The sequence below is a fragment of the Leuciscus leuciscus genome (genome assembly GCF_965113295.1).
Source record: "Leuciscus leuciscus genome assembly, chromosome: 5".
NCBI lineage: Eukaryota > Metazoa > Chordata > Actinopteri > Cypriniformes > Leuciscidae > Leuciscus > Leuciscus leuciscus.
Window position 1 is genome coordinate 20,291,354 of NC_138729.1, and position 18,978 is coordinate 20,310,331.

General features: G+C 41.7%; 1 protein-coding gene and 1 long non-coding RNA gene across 6 annotated transcripts in view; one reads left to right on the forward strand and one right to left on the reverse strand.

Moving 5' to 3' along the window:
• The window catches only part of mctp1a (multiple C2 domains, transmembrane 1a), a 201,090-nt gene that overhangs the window by 17,621 nt on the left and 164,491 nt on the right, over positions 1 to 18,978 (forward strand). The window lies entirely within an intron of this gene.
• LOC309499039 overlaps positions 17,188 to 18,978 on the reverse strand; it is a 90,895-nt gene continuing 89,104 nt past the window's right edge. Inside the window, exon 4 of the long non-coding RNA XR_014206112.1 lies at positions 17,188 to 18,470. This is a non-coding gene — a long non-coding RNA (uncharacterized lncRNA). The remainder of the gene's footprint in view (positions 18,471 to 18,978) is intronic.

Here is an 18,978-nt window from a genome sequence, read left to right on the forward strand (position 1 = left end):
CAATTCATTACCACAGACATCCATTCAAATTTGCACCCGATAAGTCACTGTTATGTAATAATGTTTATATGGGAAGAAATCATATGAAAATTTTGCTGTGAAGGAAACATTTGGAAATATTGCTTTAACTAGTTGCAGTGCCGTTAAGATTTGCTTTGTGTTTTTTTAATGGAGGCAGCTGTTAAGAATATTACTTTTATTAAACTTTATAGCATTCATGGTTTAACAACAATGGAATCTATCCTTTGTGCAAAATGTTCTTTATAGTGGAAAAAGGTAATCAGTATTAAAATTACCTTCACACTAACAACATAATAGTTCTTTGAGGAACCCAAAATGGTTCTTCTACGGCATCATTGCAAAATCTTCTTTCATCATTGATCATTGTATGGGTCAGAATTATTGATTTTTCTTTTATGCAAAAAAAGCATTAGGCTATTAATAAAGATCATGTTCCATGAAGATATTTTGTAAATTTCCTACCGTAAATATGTAAAACATAATTTTTTTGTGAGTGAATGCAGCACAATCACGAACATAAATGGACAACTTTAAAGGGATTGTTCACCCAAAAATGAAAATTCTGTCATCATTTACTCACCCTCAAGTTGTTTCAAACCTGTATGAATTTCTTTTTTCTGCTGAACACAAAAGAAGATATTTGGAAAAATGTCTGTAAACAAACAGTTGATGGACCCCATTGACTTCCATAGTATTTTTTTCCCTACTATGGAAGTCATTGGGGTCCATCACCTGTTTGGTTACCGACATTTTTCCAAATATTTTATATTGTGTTCAGCAGAAAAAAGAAATTCATACAGGTTTGAAACAACTTGAGGGTGAGTAAATGATGACAGAATTTTCATTTTTGGGTGAACTATCCCTTTAAAGGCGATTTTCTCATATTTCGATTTCACTCCCTCAGATTCCAGATCTTCAAATAATTGTATCTCGGACAAATATTGTCCTATCCTAACAAACCATTCATCAACGGAAAGCTTGTTTATTCAGCTTTCAGATGATGTACAAATCTCGAAAAATAAATAAAAATGACCCAAATGACTGGTTTTGTGGTCCAGGGTCACATTTGATTGTTCATTTTCATTTCCTCTATTTTTACATTTAGATTACCTTTGCCATCATCTAACATGTAATCTTTAGAAAACCTTTCTAAAGGTTTTATCCCCTTTGTGACCTAGAATCTGTTGAACAAACTGTACTTTTAACCCTCGCTTGAAGCCTTGCTTCATTCTTGTCAAATTAAATATGGTCGATTGTGAGCAGGACTCTGAGGAAATAGCAGCTGTTGCAACATGATATCAATCTATAGTTTTATTGATAATGGCCGCATGCTGATATAGTGTTGCAGTGATGCAGTGTTTAGGGTTAAGTTTGTAGAGGTGTTTATCTGTTCGCTTCTTCCTATAAAGTAGCAATCCATCCCTCACTTCCTCAAAATTGTGCTGCGCACTCCTTCACAGGACTTAAAGGTGCTCTAAGCGATGTTGGGTGACGTCACTACTTGTTGACGTTCGAAGTATTGTCAAACAAAACGGAGGCTAGCTCGATCCTCCCTCCTCCTCATCCTGTCCCCTCCCCCTCCCTTGTGTGCTTACTGAAACAGTCATGAACCATTTAGAAAAAAACAAACTGGATTTACCCACCTGTCCAGCAAAAACAGAGCCACCTGAATGCCGGATTGGAAGCCCTTCTGCCGGCGGAGTTCTCGCCACCTTTTGAACGCTTTTCCGATGTAAATTCGGGATTTCGCGTTCCTTCGCCTTTTCCCAATTCTTTGTTATTTGTTCTTCGGAACGTCGTCTCTACGGCCATATCAAAATTCTCAAGAATATACAATTTTAACGTTAGTCTTTGTTAGGACATCTCTCCTCTAGCTAACTTCCCTCTTCATGCTTCTCTCTCCTCCACTCCCCACACCCCCCTTCATGTGCACGCACACTAACCCCCCAACCCCCACCCCCAAATCATTCTTGTTGGTTATTGGCTGGAACACTGTTTGTTATGTTTCCTGGCCAAGGCTGGGCCAGTTTGTTTTTCTTGCCGTTTGTGGAGCCTGGGCTGTCTACAGAGACTGTGTTTTTTTTACAGTGTGTTTAGGGGACAGGCAGCTAGCGGATAGTGAGGAGATGTTTGCTGGATGTGACAAAAAAATTTTTGGCCTAAAAAAACGCGTGACATCGCTTAGAGCACCTTTAAAGAATTCCTCAAACATCCATTTGCATCCATAAAAATATAACGATTAAAAAGTAAGGCTATGATGGAGTAGTAGTCTTCTTGAAGCTAGTACATAAACTGTCTAAGTATAATTAAATGCTGGCTGCGAGCAGGCCGGTTCACCACTGTGTGAAATCTAATTTGCACAGGGCTGAGTCTCGCACATGGATGTTTGCATAGAGGCAAATGCGCTTCACATTAACTCTTCAGGCAGACTACACATCAATTAGCAGTTGTGTGGATGGATTCTCCGTTCTACTGGGATCCATATTGCATTGTTTGTTTGTGTAACACAAGCTACAGCACACCCAGGCTTTGTTGGGTGATGTTGTTTGTTTGTTTAACCTTAGAGAAAACACTTAAAAAACACTTAAAAATTAACTGTATAATATATATAAACCATGCATGAACCTGATACATCTTGTATGTGTTTTCATGTTTCAGACGTTGAAGTTTGATGTTAAAGATTAGTTTTAAGAGGATATTTTCAGTGTTCCCCGCAAAAAGTCTGGCTGTAAGAGCTGGAGAGAGAAAAGGTAAAACGCTTGTGTGTGTTTTAAGCTCACAAGTGGGTCAACTCTGTATTCATATTGATGTGTTGGGGTCTTTAAAAAGCATTATGTTATTTTTGTGTTGATGCTGGTTTACAAATTGGCATTAGTTAAATGCATAAAACCATGCTTAGCTTACCAATGCGTACCAGATGGCCTCTTTTCCTACAAGACATTGAAGTTTGCTAACAGGGCTGTCTCATGTGGCATTATTGTGACAGACTGAGGCAAACCTTCCAGAGAAATTGAAGTGCCATTCAGATTCATGTTCTAGAAAGACCTCAAGGGAACCTCAGCACAGAAGTCTACTTTAAATTTGACTGGAGGTCCACAACATTATTTGAAGTCAAAGTTGCAGAGTGTCTGGTCCCATTGCTTCTAATTCCTTCTCGACCTCTGTATCCAATCCAACCATGTTAGTTGGCACGTCATATTATTGCTAATTTGCATACAATTTCGTTTCGAGTTTTGTAGTTTTCGAGTATTTTGCTAAAACTTTATCTGTAGTTGAGTATTTGCATGTTTCCAGTCAAACCAGAAATGTGCAATGACAGATGTACAAACAATAACATCATGGTTAGAATATAGCTGCAAGCTTTTTCAAAAAGTGGTGGGGTCAAAACTGTTGGTAAATGTGGTCGGGACGTGTCCCATCAATCCACCTGTAAATTAGGTTGTAAATTGGTTGTCACTCAAATCACCAGAAATCAGCAACTCTCTATGAAATAGAAATTCCGGTTGCTTTGTCGAGATGATTCGCAATGTGAATGCATCTTTATTTTAATAGTTCTCTCCACCATTGCATAATTGGGGTGGAAGGTGGGCTGGGCTGAAGGGGAGGTAGGAATGTGTGGGAAACCTCGAAAACCATCGAAATAGTCTTTATTTTTGCAATTCATTTACTCACCCTGGTAAATGGTAAACAGAAGCTGTACTACTAGTGTGACACGTGAGAAGTTGAACAAAAGTCTTTTGGGTTCGGAATGAAATGAGGTTGAGTAAATGATTTTCATAATTGGGTGAACTGAACCTTTAAATATCAGGAAATTATATTTATCTTGTCATGTTCACTCACATTGGAAAAAATATGTCATTAAATTTACACAACTGAGTACTAATAATAGCGCTTGAAGGGATAGTTCACCCAAAAATGAAAATTCTGTCATAATTTATACTCACCCCCAAGTTGTACCAATCCTGCATGAATTTCTGTCTTGTGCTGAGCAAAAAATAAGATATTTTGGCCAGTTCTCAAACATAACCACCACCACCATAAATATAAACTATCAGCTTTGCTATCAAACAACAGCAGTTAGTAAATAAACTTAATGCATTCACACCAATAGGTGTCAGTATAAAGACCAAGACTTTTGAAACTCATGGGATGAATAAGAACCAGCTAAATGCAACCTTTAAGGCCCAATTACAAATCACAAAAGACCAGATTTTCAGATATTATGTTTAATGTTTCCTAGAGTGTAATGCTTTAGCAAAAAACAAAAACAACAAAAACCTGTCATTTATTTATTCAAAGGAAGACTTTTTTCCATCGAACAGTACCATGTTTAACTAAAGGGACAGTCCCACTTTGGGATTAAGTGCTTTGCTTGAAGACATACTGCTGATAGATAAACAATTGTCCCACAGGTTTGACCCTGCAGCCATTTATTTATCAGTCCAGATCTATAACAACTTTACTACAGATGTACAGACATTCTCATTGCATGTTTGTGAAAAGGCAGTGACAACCTCATAATACCTGCCTTAAGCCTATAGTCTAACAAACCACTAAAGTGACGTCCCACACACAGGTCTCCGATTACAGTCTGACTCCGCTTTACTCTGATAACCTGTAATTAGAGCTGCCCTGAGTAAAAGCTGTGAAGCACGATTGTTATGAAAGTTAAACTCGCTGCTGTAAGGATTTAATTAAACAGTGTTTTTAATCCCTCTTAGTTCAAGGCCTCATGAGAGGTTTATGGGTTTTTGTCCATGTCTGTCTGAGTAATCTGTGTGCTATAGTGCAGGTTTTCCCAAACTGACCATTAAACAGAAAAACATAAACATGCAAATGCATTGTTAAATTATACAAATATTAACTAAGGTCTTAAAGGGGTACTTCAAGTAAATAGTTAAATAAAATAAGTTAAGCTGACAAAAAATTCTGGGAATCCCTTTGCTAGTGTACTTTTACCAGATATGCACGTTTAAAATAGTCTTTTTCTTCTGAGAAAACGGACCCAAAACACTGATGACTCATCCAGCACTGCACAGATTTTTGTCCAATGAAAAGCTTTCTAGAATGAGAATGTCCCTCCCACCAATAGTGTCATGAGTCCTGTCTTGTGTTCCCCTTGTCTTGTGTGGACTTTTGTTATTTCCTGTTCTGTGCCATGTTTTGTAGTCCTTTGTAGTTTTTCTTGTTTATTAGTCTCCCCAGGTGTTTCTGATTAGCCACGCCCCCTTGTTATCTTGTTTAGCTTGTTTGCCTATGTATTTAAACATCAGTGCTTCAGTTGTTGGTTGTCGGACGTTGTTTGCCCTGGACTACCTGTTTGTTTTATTAAAGTCATGCTTGCATGTGGATTCTCTCTCCGCTTCGTCCTTGCCTATATGTTACAAATAGAACCTCCTGAATGCTTGTGACATCTTACAGTGTACATTATCATGTTAAATCCATGTAAAAAGAAAAATGAAAACATGTCACAAATACAAGAAACACCCTTTGTCCTGCCAAACCTTCTAGTAGTAGCCTATCCCATGAATGAAAACCTTGCTCGTCAAGTGTTTTTCACTGGGTCTTTTACTCTGACGTATTTGTCAGCATTGTTGTTTCATTTTTTTCACAGACATGAATTGTATAAATCAGGTGTAATTTGCTTAGATGTGGTGGCTCAACTTTAAAATGTCAAGTACATTTTTTAAATCTGAATATGATCAGGTTAAAGGTTTTTTTTTTGTGAAAGCTAAGCCGTATAAATGTTGTGTTATATAATGTTTCCTCCGTACCAAAATTCTAATCTTACTGGCATGCACAATTAAAGTCTCCCAGAATAGGAGAGTTAAGGATTACAGTTCACTCGGCTGTTAAATATTCATGATGCCGTATCACATCCTGGGAGCATGTATAACTTTACTGTGTCATGTACCATCTACGTCTGTCTTCCTCTTTAATGCAGCTCTAGTTTCAACATGGGGAGTTAGTTTTAGGACTGGAAGAGACAGGAATCTCTATGTGAATAGATCTGGCTCCACCTTCTGGCTCTCATATTAAACTGCATCTTATCATCCTCAGCAGTTGAGGAGTCTTATTGGGTTATTTTGTGCTTGTGGTGTGACTTAAAGGGGTGGTTGATTATGATTTCACTTTTCTAACTTTAGTTAGTGTGTAATGTTGCTGTTTGAGCATAAACAACATCTGCAAAGTAACAACGCTCAAAGTTCAAAGCAAAGGGAGATATTTTCTTTTAAAGAAATTGCTTTTTAAGGACTATAACAAACGGCTGGTAGGGACTACACGACATTCCTCCCAGGTTAGTGACATAACAACCCTAGAATTTACATAAACCCTGCCCCCTGAACACGATTTATAGATTATCAAGACAGAATATGCTAATCAATGACTAGAAGATAACTACACATCAGCTACATACATTTATCAACTAACCATTCAGCAATGTTCTGTTGCATTCTACATGTTGTCACTTATTCCTGAGTCTCTCCATCATTGACTCCATTGACATTATCTGACTCCGGTTTGATAAAAGGCTAATTTTTTTTGAAATTTTCAGTGCATGTCTGTGTGAGGTAAAAGGACACAAGCTCTTGAAGCTCCGCCCTCTGTGCCGGGAGCAGCAGCTCATTTGCATTTAAAGGAACAGGCACAAAACGGTGCGTTTTTGCTCACCCTCAAAAAGTGACAACTTTAACATGCTATATAAAAATATATGTGGGGTATTTTGAGCTAAAACTTCACATACACACTCTGGAGACATCAAATACATAATTTACATCTTGTGAAAAGGGCATACCACCCCTTTAATTAGCCTTTCCTATGACTGTCACAGTAACATCAGAAGAAATCAAAGCCATAATGTCCTGCAATGCATGATGCTGTCCATTCTTGTTCATATACGTGAGTGTTTTCATTTGAATTATTGATTGGTTTGTCTTATGTATTGTGGGCTCATTGATTAAACATGACATCAAATATGAGCCAGGACCTTTCCCGCATACAAAATTTAAAGGGATAGTTCACGCAAAAATGGAATTTCTGTCTTCATGACTTACTGTGAAACTTTTTTTTTTGGTTGTTGTATTTTTCCATATAATGAAAGAGAATGGAGACAAAAACAGCACAATATAAGTACTCTGTATAAATTAACTTTTTGAAGATGTAAATAAAACAAAGATTATTAGAGTATTTTTCACAAGAAAATACAATTTCAGTCTTTTTTACTTAAGAATTTCAAGTTTAATTCAGTGTGTCACTTGCCTTTTCTGTGTAATTAATTGTGAAATTTCCAAGTGAAAATTGTTTCTATAGGATTATTTTTTTTTTTGGTGTGTTTATCATAAAAGTGGTCCATATGTGACTCATGCACTATAAGATGTCATGGGTGAGTAAATTGTGTTTTTGTCTGAACCGTTGGCTAGTGTTTCAGTAAGTCTGACAGACTGATATGGTCAAGAAAGATGCATGTTCTGGAAAAAAAGAAAAATCTGTAACACTTTATTTTACAGTGGCCTTGTTACACATTACATGTACTTACTGTATAATAACAGTAAATTATGCATAATTACAAGCAACTAACCCTAAACCAAACCCTAATCCTAAACCTATAGTAAGTACATGTTGTTAATTGATATTACTTGATTATTGCATAATAATAAGTATAATTACACTGTAAGAAAGACACATAGAAATGAAGTGGAACCGACAAATCTTTTCTGTGCTCTTTTTTTCTCTCATTCTCTCTGTAGTGCAGAAGTGCATTTTGTCAGCAGGATGTTCATGTGTTCTTTAGCAGATCTAATTTCCTTGGCCTCTAAATTCTCCATCTGGACACCTTCCACAGTCTTCCAAGAGCATGTTTTGTCGTTTAGAGCTAAAAACAAGCTCCTACTGTAAATGGCTGCCAGCTGGTTGTGCATGTAAACACCATCTTATCCATGGACACATGTGTGCTGTGTCTGTGTGTTAATGCAAAGTGCTGACAACATGCAGAGCAAATTATAATTGACACAACCGTATGTTAAACAGTTGGAATGGTGTGCTCATGTGAGTTCAAAATCTGTGAAAAATAGCATTGGTTGGGTCATGGATTTTTCATTAATTTATCATTAATTATACAGTAATAAGAAAAACACTGCTAGACTTTTCAGTGAGTATCTCACGTTATTAGTAAAAATTTGAATATTGGCACGATTATTCAGTTATTTTGATCTTAGTTTCATTTTCATGGACTTTTAGTTTGTTCTTTTCATGTGTTCCTTTGTTGAGTTTCCCGCCACTCTTTAGTTGTCTGATATGATTAGCTAATCAGTTCAGCTGTGTATCATTCATTACCCTGTCTACCTGTGTATTTAAGTTCCTGTGTTTTCCGTTCTGTTGGTCGGTTGTCGTTAACGTTTGAGTTAAGTTTGGTGTACATTCCGTTCTATCATTAAAGTATATTTGCATTTTATTCCTGTCCGTCCTGTCTTCAAGTCACATATTGTCTGGTGTTGTGTACTCAAAGCCTGATAATGATTATGACTGACAAAAGTACAAAGTGGACGCAGAGCTTTCGGTTTCCCTGAAAAGACAAATGAGTTACCTTATCATTCATTTTGAACAGAGAGAGCTGTGATATGCAGAAACTATTTTTATTTTCTACTGAAACTGCTGTTTATTTTTTTAAGATTTTTTTTTTTTTTTACTGTTTTTGCTTACATTGGAAATGATCATAATAGCCTGTGATCCTTTCCCGATTCAAACTGAGCACAACTGCGCTGCGTGTCAGAACACTAGGTCAGGCTAGGTCTGAAGTTTGAATGCATCCATTCCATGGGAAATCAAAATAATTTAGTTCACCCAAAAAGGAAAGTTTTGTCATCATTTACTCATAGAGTTTGTTGTTTGCTTGTTGTGTGCTGCGGTTTTTAATTAAAAAAATACATGCGCAGCGTGTTTCATGTGTTTCATGGTGAAGCGCAGCACTTTGATCAGAGCGGATCAATCGGTTCGCTCCAGTAAATTCTGCTCCATCCCTGCAAGTGCTGCGAGTTTGAGTCACTTAAAGCAACATGTGTCAAACATCTATCCAAACTTGTAATGAGAAGCCTTTACAAACCTGTTGTCCAACAAAAGAGAACATTTAATGACATATTTTTCCTCCAAACTAACTTCATAACGTCAGAGTTGTGTGTTTGAAATTACTTCAAAAGTAAATTCTTGTGCAGTCATAGAAACAAGCACAACAAACCTAGTGCCTCTATGCCATTTCCTCAGCTTGTGAAGCGAGTTAGATGACGACAAGAAAATTAAGCTGTATTTTCAAGTGCTCAACCTAAATGGATGGATGTTTGGATTGCGATTAGTGATATTAGGCTGTCTAAACAAAATGTATTTAATTTTAAGCTACCAGTGTTATGTTTCTGCAGTCTGCCATTTTTTGGCAAATAAAGAAAATGTTTGTCTGAAACATTTCTTGTTAAGGTTTGTATGTTGTGTTCCCTGTTTGGAACATTAATATCCTTTGCCAGTCACATGAATGTTTAAGTGATGAACTGCACAACTTGTGATTGTTTTCAGAGATGGTAACAGACGTTTTATACTAGTGCTACAATAGTGTAGCCTGTACAAAACTTTGAACCTGCAAAAAAACTGCAAAACAAGTTAAAAAAAAGTTCTGATGTATATCCCCTTCAGCCCTATTTGCTTCCCCACTGAGCGAAGAAAATTTTAATCTACTTGATATTTACTCTTCTTCAATGGATAAATTAGTCTAAAAACAAGATTTGTGGCAACTTGTTTTTTTGGGGGATATTTTTTTTTCATGTCCACTACATTGGACACCAGGACTGAAGCAGCATAAAACTCATAATATTTGAACTATACAACAACTGTACAATAATGTATTTTCTTCCAGCCATTGAAAGTAATCACGAGATGGGTTGCTCTGGTGAATAGATGCAATGTCAGTAATGATGCAATGACTCTAGTCTAGATTCTTGCAGACTTAGAATAAAATGAATATATTCTCATTTTGCATGAGTATTGTAATTTAGCTTACATATCCTCAAAATGTACTCAGCGGTCCGATATGCTGATTGTCATTAAAGGAAAATCCTGTTTTCATTTCACTGAATAGTATGTGTATGTGTGTGTTTTTGGGTGTGTTTGAGAAACTGGACAGGTTAGAGGTGTTGGTCACCTCTGATGACTTCAGGCTCTGTCATAAACATATTCATGAATCAGAAGTAAATGTCTCACATTAAAACAATGTGCAGATTTGAGGAATCACATTAATTGTTACAAGCTTATGGTATATTACTATTATTGAATTTAACAAAACAGAATTTTTGCACTGTACTGGAATTTCAGTGTATGTTATATACATTTCCACAGAATAGATGAATGAATCAAAATCTGTCTAAATGTGTGATCATATTTACCTTTGTTAGGCAAAATTCCACAGGAAATCAATGCGATTGGGAATTTCACATGTGGGACACATGATGTGAACATTTCCTCACGTTGAGTATACATGGGATTTAAATTTATGTAACTTTTAACATCCAAATTTGCCAGGTTTACCAATATAAATCTGTTTGGTTTAGAAGAGAGTCAACTGAACACATGGTTGGACACATTAGGCCAGGTGTCTCATATGGGTGGGTTCTAGTCCTGCTTGTCACGTTCTAGAACCTTGCTTTCAGAATTTTCCTTTCTTTCATGTATTATCACTGTCCATTAAAATGTTGAAAAGGCCAAAAATATACACCTCAAATACAAATTGATGAGGGACACCATTTCAGCATACACGTGTCATCCATCCTACTGTACATTTTCTTGTGTCTGTCACTGCTGTCATTGATTGCAGACACTTTTATGTCTGTATTTGTGTGTGTTGCTTCTTGTAAAGCGTGAGTGAAGAAATCAGGTCTGTGCACTCATTTCCTGACTCAGCACGTCTCTGCCATCTGTCCTGTTCTTCTCTTCCTTATTCTTCTCTTGTACATTTCCCCTGACTTACTTAAATAAGGGTAATGGTGCATTTTCAAATTTTTCAAGTCCAAACGAAAGAGTCGTAGCAGAGCATGAAAACCTTCCAGAATACTTCCACAGCCATAGGATTTCTAGTCATTTTAACCACCTTAAAGCTGCAGTCCGCAGTTTTTCCTCTTTGTGGCCATCTCTGTTCGAAATCGGCAATTGCAGTTATTCGCAGAATTATCAACTTTACGTGGGTTGTGCCTCGGCACGGCACAGCGCGGATGAATCTAATGTTTTGAGCAGAATGTGCGGCTGTCAATCACCGCGCTGGTGGTGTGGATACTGTTTTTCGCAATCACAGATTCTACTTTTTGGAAGTATGAACAACATAAGAATTTTTACCGGAAAATGTCGTCTGAACAAGCAAGTAACATCAACTTTTGTTCTGACCAACTAAGGGGAAAAAAGCATTGCAGTAAATCGCGCCGATTAAATCTAACGATCGCTTATCATATCACTTCAAACCGTGCAAATTATACTTTGTTTTTAAATTGTTAATGTTAACAACATCAGCATTGCGTGACTACATTTAATGCCCTTCCGATATTTATCCTTGTTTTCGCATGGGCCCGGTTGCAGTCTCTTTTTTTCTCTGAAGTCCGAAGTCTTTCGCGTTTTACAACAGGTGAATCTCCAGTTGTCACTGGTGATAGTCGTTTGAACCTTTCTGGATCCGCCATCAAATTAATAAGTTTAATTATATCAAGTGCTGCGGGAAAAGGCTATAAATCTCCACCTCCAACATCCTCACACTCATAGCCTACTAGCCGAGACTCATTCTTTATGTGTACAGATGTGACGTAATGGCGCAAAGACATGCTCGAATATGCTCGAAGTACCACTGGAATTAAAAACATTATTACAAGCTTACTATTTTGAATCGAGCTAAGGCAAGCAGATAGTTTTGAACACTGGCTGGTTCCCTTTCAAGGGAACTCCCGTTGCGTCGAAAAGCTGACGCTATGGGAACGCTTTGCGTGATGACGTCTTGAAGCACATGTAAAATCAGTCCAATGGTGTGGCGGAACGTCAGAGGCGGGTGACGTCACGTACCAGGAAGCTATAAAAGCCGGCCCGAAACAGAAAACGAAAGCTTTCTGAGTCTTCAGTTGCGCTCTGTGTTGAATCTGTCCTTGTTATTTGGTGTTGTCTGTCTATATTATATATATATATTCAGTATGGCGAGCAAGCAGCAGTTTAGAGTGTGTGTCCATCCCTGCCCGCGTTATTTAACGGGAGGTGATACTCACACTCTTTGTGTTGTTTGTTTGGGTGAGGAGCATGCCCAGTCAGCACTCGAGGGTGGTGACTGTGTGCATTGCGACGCGCTTCCATTGCGCACGCTCCGATCCCGCTTGGCTCGGTTCAATCCCGATCGCGTTCCCCAGGGCTCGGGTCCCGCCGCGGCTGAGGCTCGGCGGCGATCTCAGACCTGGGGTTCGCAAATGGATCTGTCAGTGGATGTTGAGACGGGCTCTGCCTTATCTCAGCATCAATCTGACAGATCCAGTGCCTCTCATCAGGGTGTGGAAGCACGCATTGCGGTTTCTTCCCCCCCGATAGAGGCACCAATACTGCAACTGTCCAGCTCTGAGGAGTTGGATGTTGTGAGTATTGAAGCTGAGTCTGAGGATTCGCCACCTCAGTCTCATGCGTTTGAGGAACTGCTCGATGTTATTACTAGAGCAGTTGACAGACTATCAATTGAGTGGCCAGAGGATAGGCAGGACGTTCGTTCGAAAAGTAAGCTCGACGAACGCTTCCTGCCATCTCGTACACAGCCTCAGCGAAGAAGCCTTCCGTTTTTCCCCGATCTCCACACCGAGGTGTCGAAATCGTGGGGAAAACCGGTTTCATACAGAGTGTATGCACCACAAACATCCCACTATTCTTCCATTCACAAATATAAAGAATATGGTTATGGGGAGATGCCGAAGGTGGAGGAGACGCTTGCGAGCTATCTCTCTCCAGCAACGGCATCTTCCCTGAAAGCTCCTTCACTTCCCTCTAAGCCAGTAAAATTCACATCATCTCTGGTTCATAAATCGTATGCAGCCGCTGGTCAAGCTGCAGCGTGTCTGCATACGATGTCTATTATGCAAGCCTATCAGGCAGAATTATTGGGGGATTTAGAGGAGGGCGGGGGAATTGGTCCTGACACAGTGGCTGAACTACGCAGAGCCACAGATCTGTCTCTCAGGGCCACCAAGGAGACCGCTAAATCAATCGGGCGGTCTATGGCAGCCCTGGTGGCCACTGAGAGGCATCTGTGGCTCAATTTGAGCGATATAAAAGAGAAAGAAAAGCACGTTCTCTTAGATGCTCCGGTTTCCACTGTTGGTTTATTTGGTGATGCAGTAAACAGTGCGGTAGCTAAATCTCAGGAAGCTGCTAAACAGGCAGCTGCATTACAAAAACTTCTCCCCCGCCGTTCTTTCATTGAGGCTGCTGAGCGGGAGCAGCCTCACTCCTCTAAAAAGAGCGCTGAACATCGTGCCACTCAAAAACAGAGTGTGTCCTCTCGTGCTCCCCCACAAAAATCTCGGGGACACGGAGGGCGCTCTCAAACCCAGCAGTCTTCGAGGGGTAAAACGGATCTGCGGACCGTTATTACCGCCAAGAAGGCTGCTGGGAAAAAGTCCTGATGTCTGAGGGCTCAGGACAAATGAGGGTAGTCCCCCCGAAGCAGAGCGGTTAACACCTCTTTTCACGGTGCCCGTCTCTCTTCGGTGCCCTCAGGGGACCGTTCTGCCAACCCTGCCACCTCTGGTGTTACAGGGCGCAGCGGTCTCCGGCGAGCACATATCTCAAGGTCCACCCGGAAACGTAGTGGCCTCGGGATGCCCGCCCCCTCTGAGGAGGGTGCTAGAGCAGTCTGTTTGGTCGTTCCCTGCCGGTGCGCCGTTACAGGGCGACGAACCGACTACTCAACAGCAGGAGAAAAATACGGTGCCGTCTCTCTTCGGTGCCCTCAGGGGACCGTTCTGCCAACCCTGCCGCCTCCGGTGTTACAGGGCGCAGCGGTCTCCGGCGAGCACATATCTCAAGGTCCACCCGGAAACGTAGTGGCCTCGGGATGCCCGCCCCCTCTGAGGAGGGTGCTGGAGCAGTCTGTTTGGTCGTTCCCTGCCGGTGCGCCGTTACAGGGCGACGAACCGACTACTCAACAGCAACAAAATCCAGAAACCAGTCTCGAGAGACTGGTACCTCTAGTAGAATCTTTGACAGCGTGGAAGCTACTGTCAAATGTTTCTCGTTGGGTCCTGCAGACCGTGGAAAAAGGGTATTAGATACAATTCTATTAACGCCCACCGCGGTTTATGGGGGTCCTGCCCACAGTGGTGGGCCCCGAGCAGGTTCTGGTTATGGAACAGGAAGTAAACACTCTGTTAGAGAAAGGGGCCATAGAATATGTACCCCCCTCCAACAGGGAAACCGGGTTTTACAACCGGTACTTCATAGTTCCAAAAAAGGACGGGGGATTGCGTCCCATTTTAGATCTTCGAGTTCTGTACGAGTACATGCAGCTCAAGTTCAAAATGTTAACCTTGAGACAAATCGTGCCACAGATCAGGTCCGAGGACTGGTTTGTCACGATAGACCTCAAGGACGCATATTTCCATCCGTCCGTGTCATTGGAAGTTCCTGAGGTTTGCTTTCGGGGGCAAAGCATACCAATATCGAGTTCTTCCATTCGGCCTAGCTTTATCACCCCGCACTTTCACCAAATGCGTGGATGCAGCTCTGGCGCCTCTGCGCCTCCGGGGTATTCGCATCACGAACTACATCGACGATTGGTTGATTTTAGCTCAGTCGCATTAGATGGCGGTTCAACATCGAGATGTTGTTCTCGCCCATATGAAAGAGTTGGGGTTACGGCTGAACGCCAAGAAGAGTGTGCTTTCTCCATTTTAGAGGACCACTTTTTTAGGCGTGGTTTGGGATTCAGTGTCGATGCAGGCGCGCCTGTCATCGCCACGCTTCGATTCCATCCTGGCAGCTGTGAGAAGTGTAAAGCTAGGCCAGCTACTCACTGTCAAACAGTTCCAGAGACTGTTGGGTCTCATGGCAGCAGCTTCCAACGGGATACCTTTTGGACTGCTGCACATGAGGCCCCTGCAGTGGTGGCTCAGGACCAGAGGGTTTTTCCCCGAGGGGCAACCCATTTCGCACAATCAAGGTCACGCGGTGATGCCTACGTGCCTTGGTTATGTGGAAGAAACCTTGGTTCCTGTCCCAGGGCCCAGTGCTGGGAGCTCCTTGTCGTCGCAAACTGCTAACGACGGATGCTTCCCTCACGGGTTGGGGAGCGATCCTGAGGGTCGCTCATCTCAAGGTCTGTGGGAAGACCATCATCGTTCCTGGCATTCTATAGCCTAGAGATGTTAGCTGTCTTCCGGGCTCTGAGGAGCTTTATCACAGGTCTCAGGGGACACCATGTGTAGTACATACGGACAACACGTCGGTAGTCGCCTATATCAAGGGGGTTTGCGCTGGCATGCCATATCCTCTTGTGGTCCCAGGGGAAGTTGCTGTCACTCAAGGCAGCCTACATCCCCGGGGTCCAGAATATAGGAGCAGACACTCTGTCGAGACAGGGGCCGAGGCCCGGGGAATGGTGGCTCCACCCCCGAGGTGGTGGAGCTGATATGGAAATTATAAGTGGATCTGTTTGCGTCTCGAGAGACGTCTCACTGTCCACTTTGGTTCTCCTTCACGCATCCAGCTCCTCTGGGACTGGATGCTATGGTACAGACGTGGCCGAGGCTACGTCTGTACGCCTTTCCCCCAGTTGCTCTGCTCCCGGGAGTTCTGGAAAGAGTTCGCAGGGACCGGGTTTGCCTGCTTTTTATAGCCCCGCGCTGGCCGGGCAGAGTATGGTTTCCCGATCTTGTGTCCCTCCTCGACGGGCATCCTCTGGAGTTACCCGTCAGGAGGGACCTTCTGTCCCAGGCAGAGGGCTCGATATTTCACCCTCGGCCAGAACTGTGGAACCTGTGGGCTTGGCCTCTGAGGGGGCCCAGCTCATAGAGTCAGGTCTCTCAACCGAGGTTGTTGAGACCATTCTACAGTCCAGAGCTCCCTCCACGAGGAAACTTTATGCCCTGAAGTGGAGAGTATTCACTTCTTGGTGTAGTGACCGTCGGTTGGACCCAGTCCACTGCCCAATTGGTACAGTGCTGGAGTTCCTGCAGGAACGGTTCACTGCAGGTCTGACCCCGTCCACTTTAAAGGTCTATGTGGCGGCCATAGGTGCTTACCACAGTCCTTTGGGTGGAATGTCTGTGGGGAAAGACCCCTTGGTATCTCGTTTCCTTCGTGGCACTTGGAGGTCCTCCTCCCTTTCGAAATCGGACCAGGAGGCGAATAATTTGCTTTGCCCTGTTCGGGCGTTAGACGCGTATGTCCACAGAGCTGCCCTGTGGCGTAAAAGTGACTTTTGCTCCCCTAACAAGGGAGGTCCAGTGTCTAAGCAAAGGATGAGCAAGTGGGTGGTTGAGACTATCTCACTGGCTTATGAGGCGGCTGGACAGCCTTCTCCTTTGGCTGTCCGGTCGCTCTCTACTAGGAGTATGGCGGCCTCTAAGGCCCTTATATCAGGAGTATCGTTACAGGACGTCTGTGATGCGGCAGGCTGGTCCTCACCGCACACCTTCGTCAGGTTCTACTCTCTGGATTTAGACTCTACTCTAGGGTCTCATGTTTTGTCTTCTTAGTGCTGCTCACATGATTACACACAGGACAGACATTTGTAGCTATGGAGGCGTTGGTATAGACGTTCCCATAGCGTCAGCTTTTCGACGCAACGGGAGTTCCCTTGAAAGGGAACGCCTCGGTTACGACTGTAACCTCGGTTCCCTGAAGAGGGAACGAGCGTTGCGTCGCCTTGCCATATCTCCTTCATGCCTGTCAGCGCGACTTCAGACTTTACGAAGCTTTCGTTTTCTGTTTCGGGCCGGCTTTTATAGCTTCCTGGTACGTGACGTCACCCGCCTCTGACGTTCCGCCACACCATTGGACTGATTTTACATGTGCTTCAAGACGTCATCACGCAAAGCGTTCCCATAGCGTCAGCTTTTCGACGCAACGCTCGTTCCCTCTTCAGGGAACCGAGGTTACAGTCGTAACCGAGGCGTTATGTACTTGCTCAAAATTTTATTTTAGATAAGTTTTAACCCAAAAAAGCTACGGACTGCAGCTTTAAATTGTTCATGCTACTTTAAAACTTAATTGCCTTAAAGAGATAGTTCACCCAAAAATGAAACCGGTGATCATTTACTATCTTTTGAAATCTGGATGACTTTCTTTGTTCTGTGCATCTTTAAATGTTATTTATAGCAGAATGTCCAATCTGCTCTATACAGTGAAAGTGAATGGTGACCATAGCTAGATTTTCAAGGCAGGATGTTAATTGAATAATGATTTAACTTTCTCTCTGTTTCTCACACAAATCTGCCATATGGCTTCAGAAGACTGTAAATATAAAGCGCAAGGCATGTGAACTATTTTTATTGTGCTTTTGGTTGACTTATGAAAAAAAAGTTGACTTTATGTAGTCTTATGAAAAATAACAGCTCAGATGTTCTAACGCCAAAAGTATGCTTCAGTTTTTCATTGAACATGGCCTGAGTAGACCGTGTGATTGCAGGCCGTTTTTGTTAAAGGTGTAAACAACTTTTAGTGGTTTAAATGCCAGAGAATGCATATAATTACATCCAGTTATTTATCTGATAATGTATCCTGAATTTTACTTGTAACATTGGCTAATGGGAAAAGGTAGAGGTGACTTGTTGAGTCAGTGGCATGAATCTACTGTGAACCAAATTAACCTAAAAACCATGAAGTTTAGTACTGTTTTCCGAGCTCACTCACTTTGGGCTTGTAGCCGAGGCCGTTTGCTGGCATCAGGAGGAGGGCTGCTGTCTTGACGGCGCTTAAAAAATTGCCGGATATCCATTTTTACAATTCATTCATCATTACATGAGACTTGTAGGCTAGTTTGGGCTGGTGACTGATGAATCTTGATGCAGTCTGCTGCTTCCTGCTGGCAACACCGCAAGAGATTGGTCAACACTGACAGTAATGCAGCGCAATATGAAAGACTTCGTCTTAGGTTTAACAACCTATGAAACTAATAATGAACAATATGAAACTAAAACGACATAAGCTTAATTTAAAATGGCTTAGGAATTATAGGCTATTTAGAGGTGGATAAATGCACTTTGGAGGTGGGTAAACGCTATTTCCGAATTTTGGGAGGTGCGCAAACGGCGTTTACGTGCGTTTAGCCTCCACTACATCCCTGCTTGTACCTGAATTTGACTGCACTAACACTAGATGGCAACAGTTGAAATGTTGCTTTAACATCTTCTTGAAGAAGAGGATAACAATAGCTGTAGGCTGCATCCAAAATCACATACTCTCTGAGTAGGTAGGCTACTGTTTTTTTTTTATAGGCCTAGTAATTACTTTGCGACCATTAAAAAATATGTTCTTTATAGTATGAATGTGTGTAGTATTTAATCGGGACGTTCTACATTCGCCATGTTTACATTGTCTTGCGACCTATCAGCGTCAGTTGCGTCACTTGCGTCACTTCACTGCCACTCCTCTCCTGTGGGATAGTAAAGTTTCCATCAGATGCACACTTCAGAAATTTGCCGGAAGTAGTAGGTCATCTGGGAACATGTATACTGTGTTTCACATTCTATTTAATAGAGAAATATGCAATTTCAGATGCAGCCTTTGACTGTCCTCTGCAAGTCAGGTGAGGTATCATAAAGCAGCTGTTGTGCACATGCGTTAAATGCGTTTGTACGGACTTCATGGTTAAAGGCCTCACTTTGAAAGGCTAGGAATCAATTCTAATGGCAGGTGGAAAAACAAAGCATACCTCAGGTCTAACTCCTTAGTGTTTAAAAGAAAGTTGTT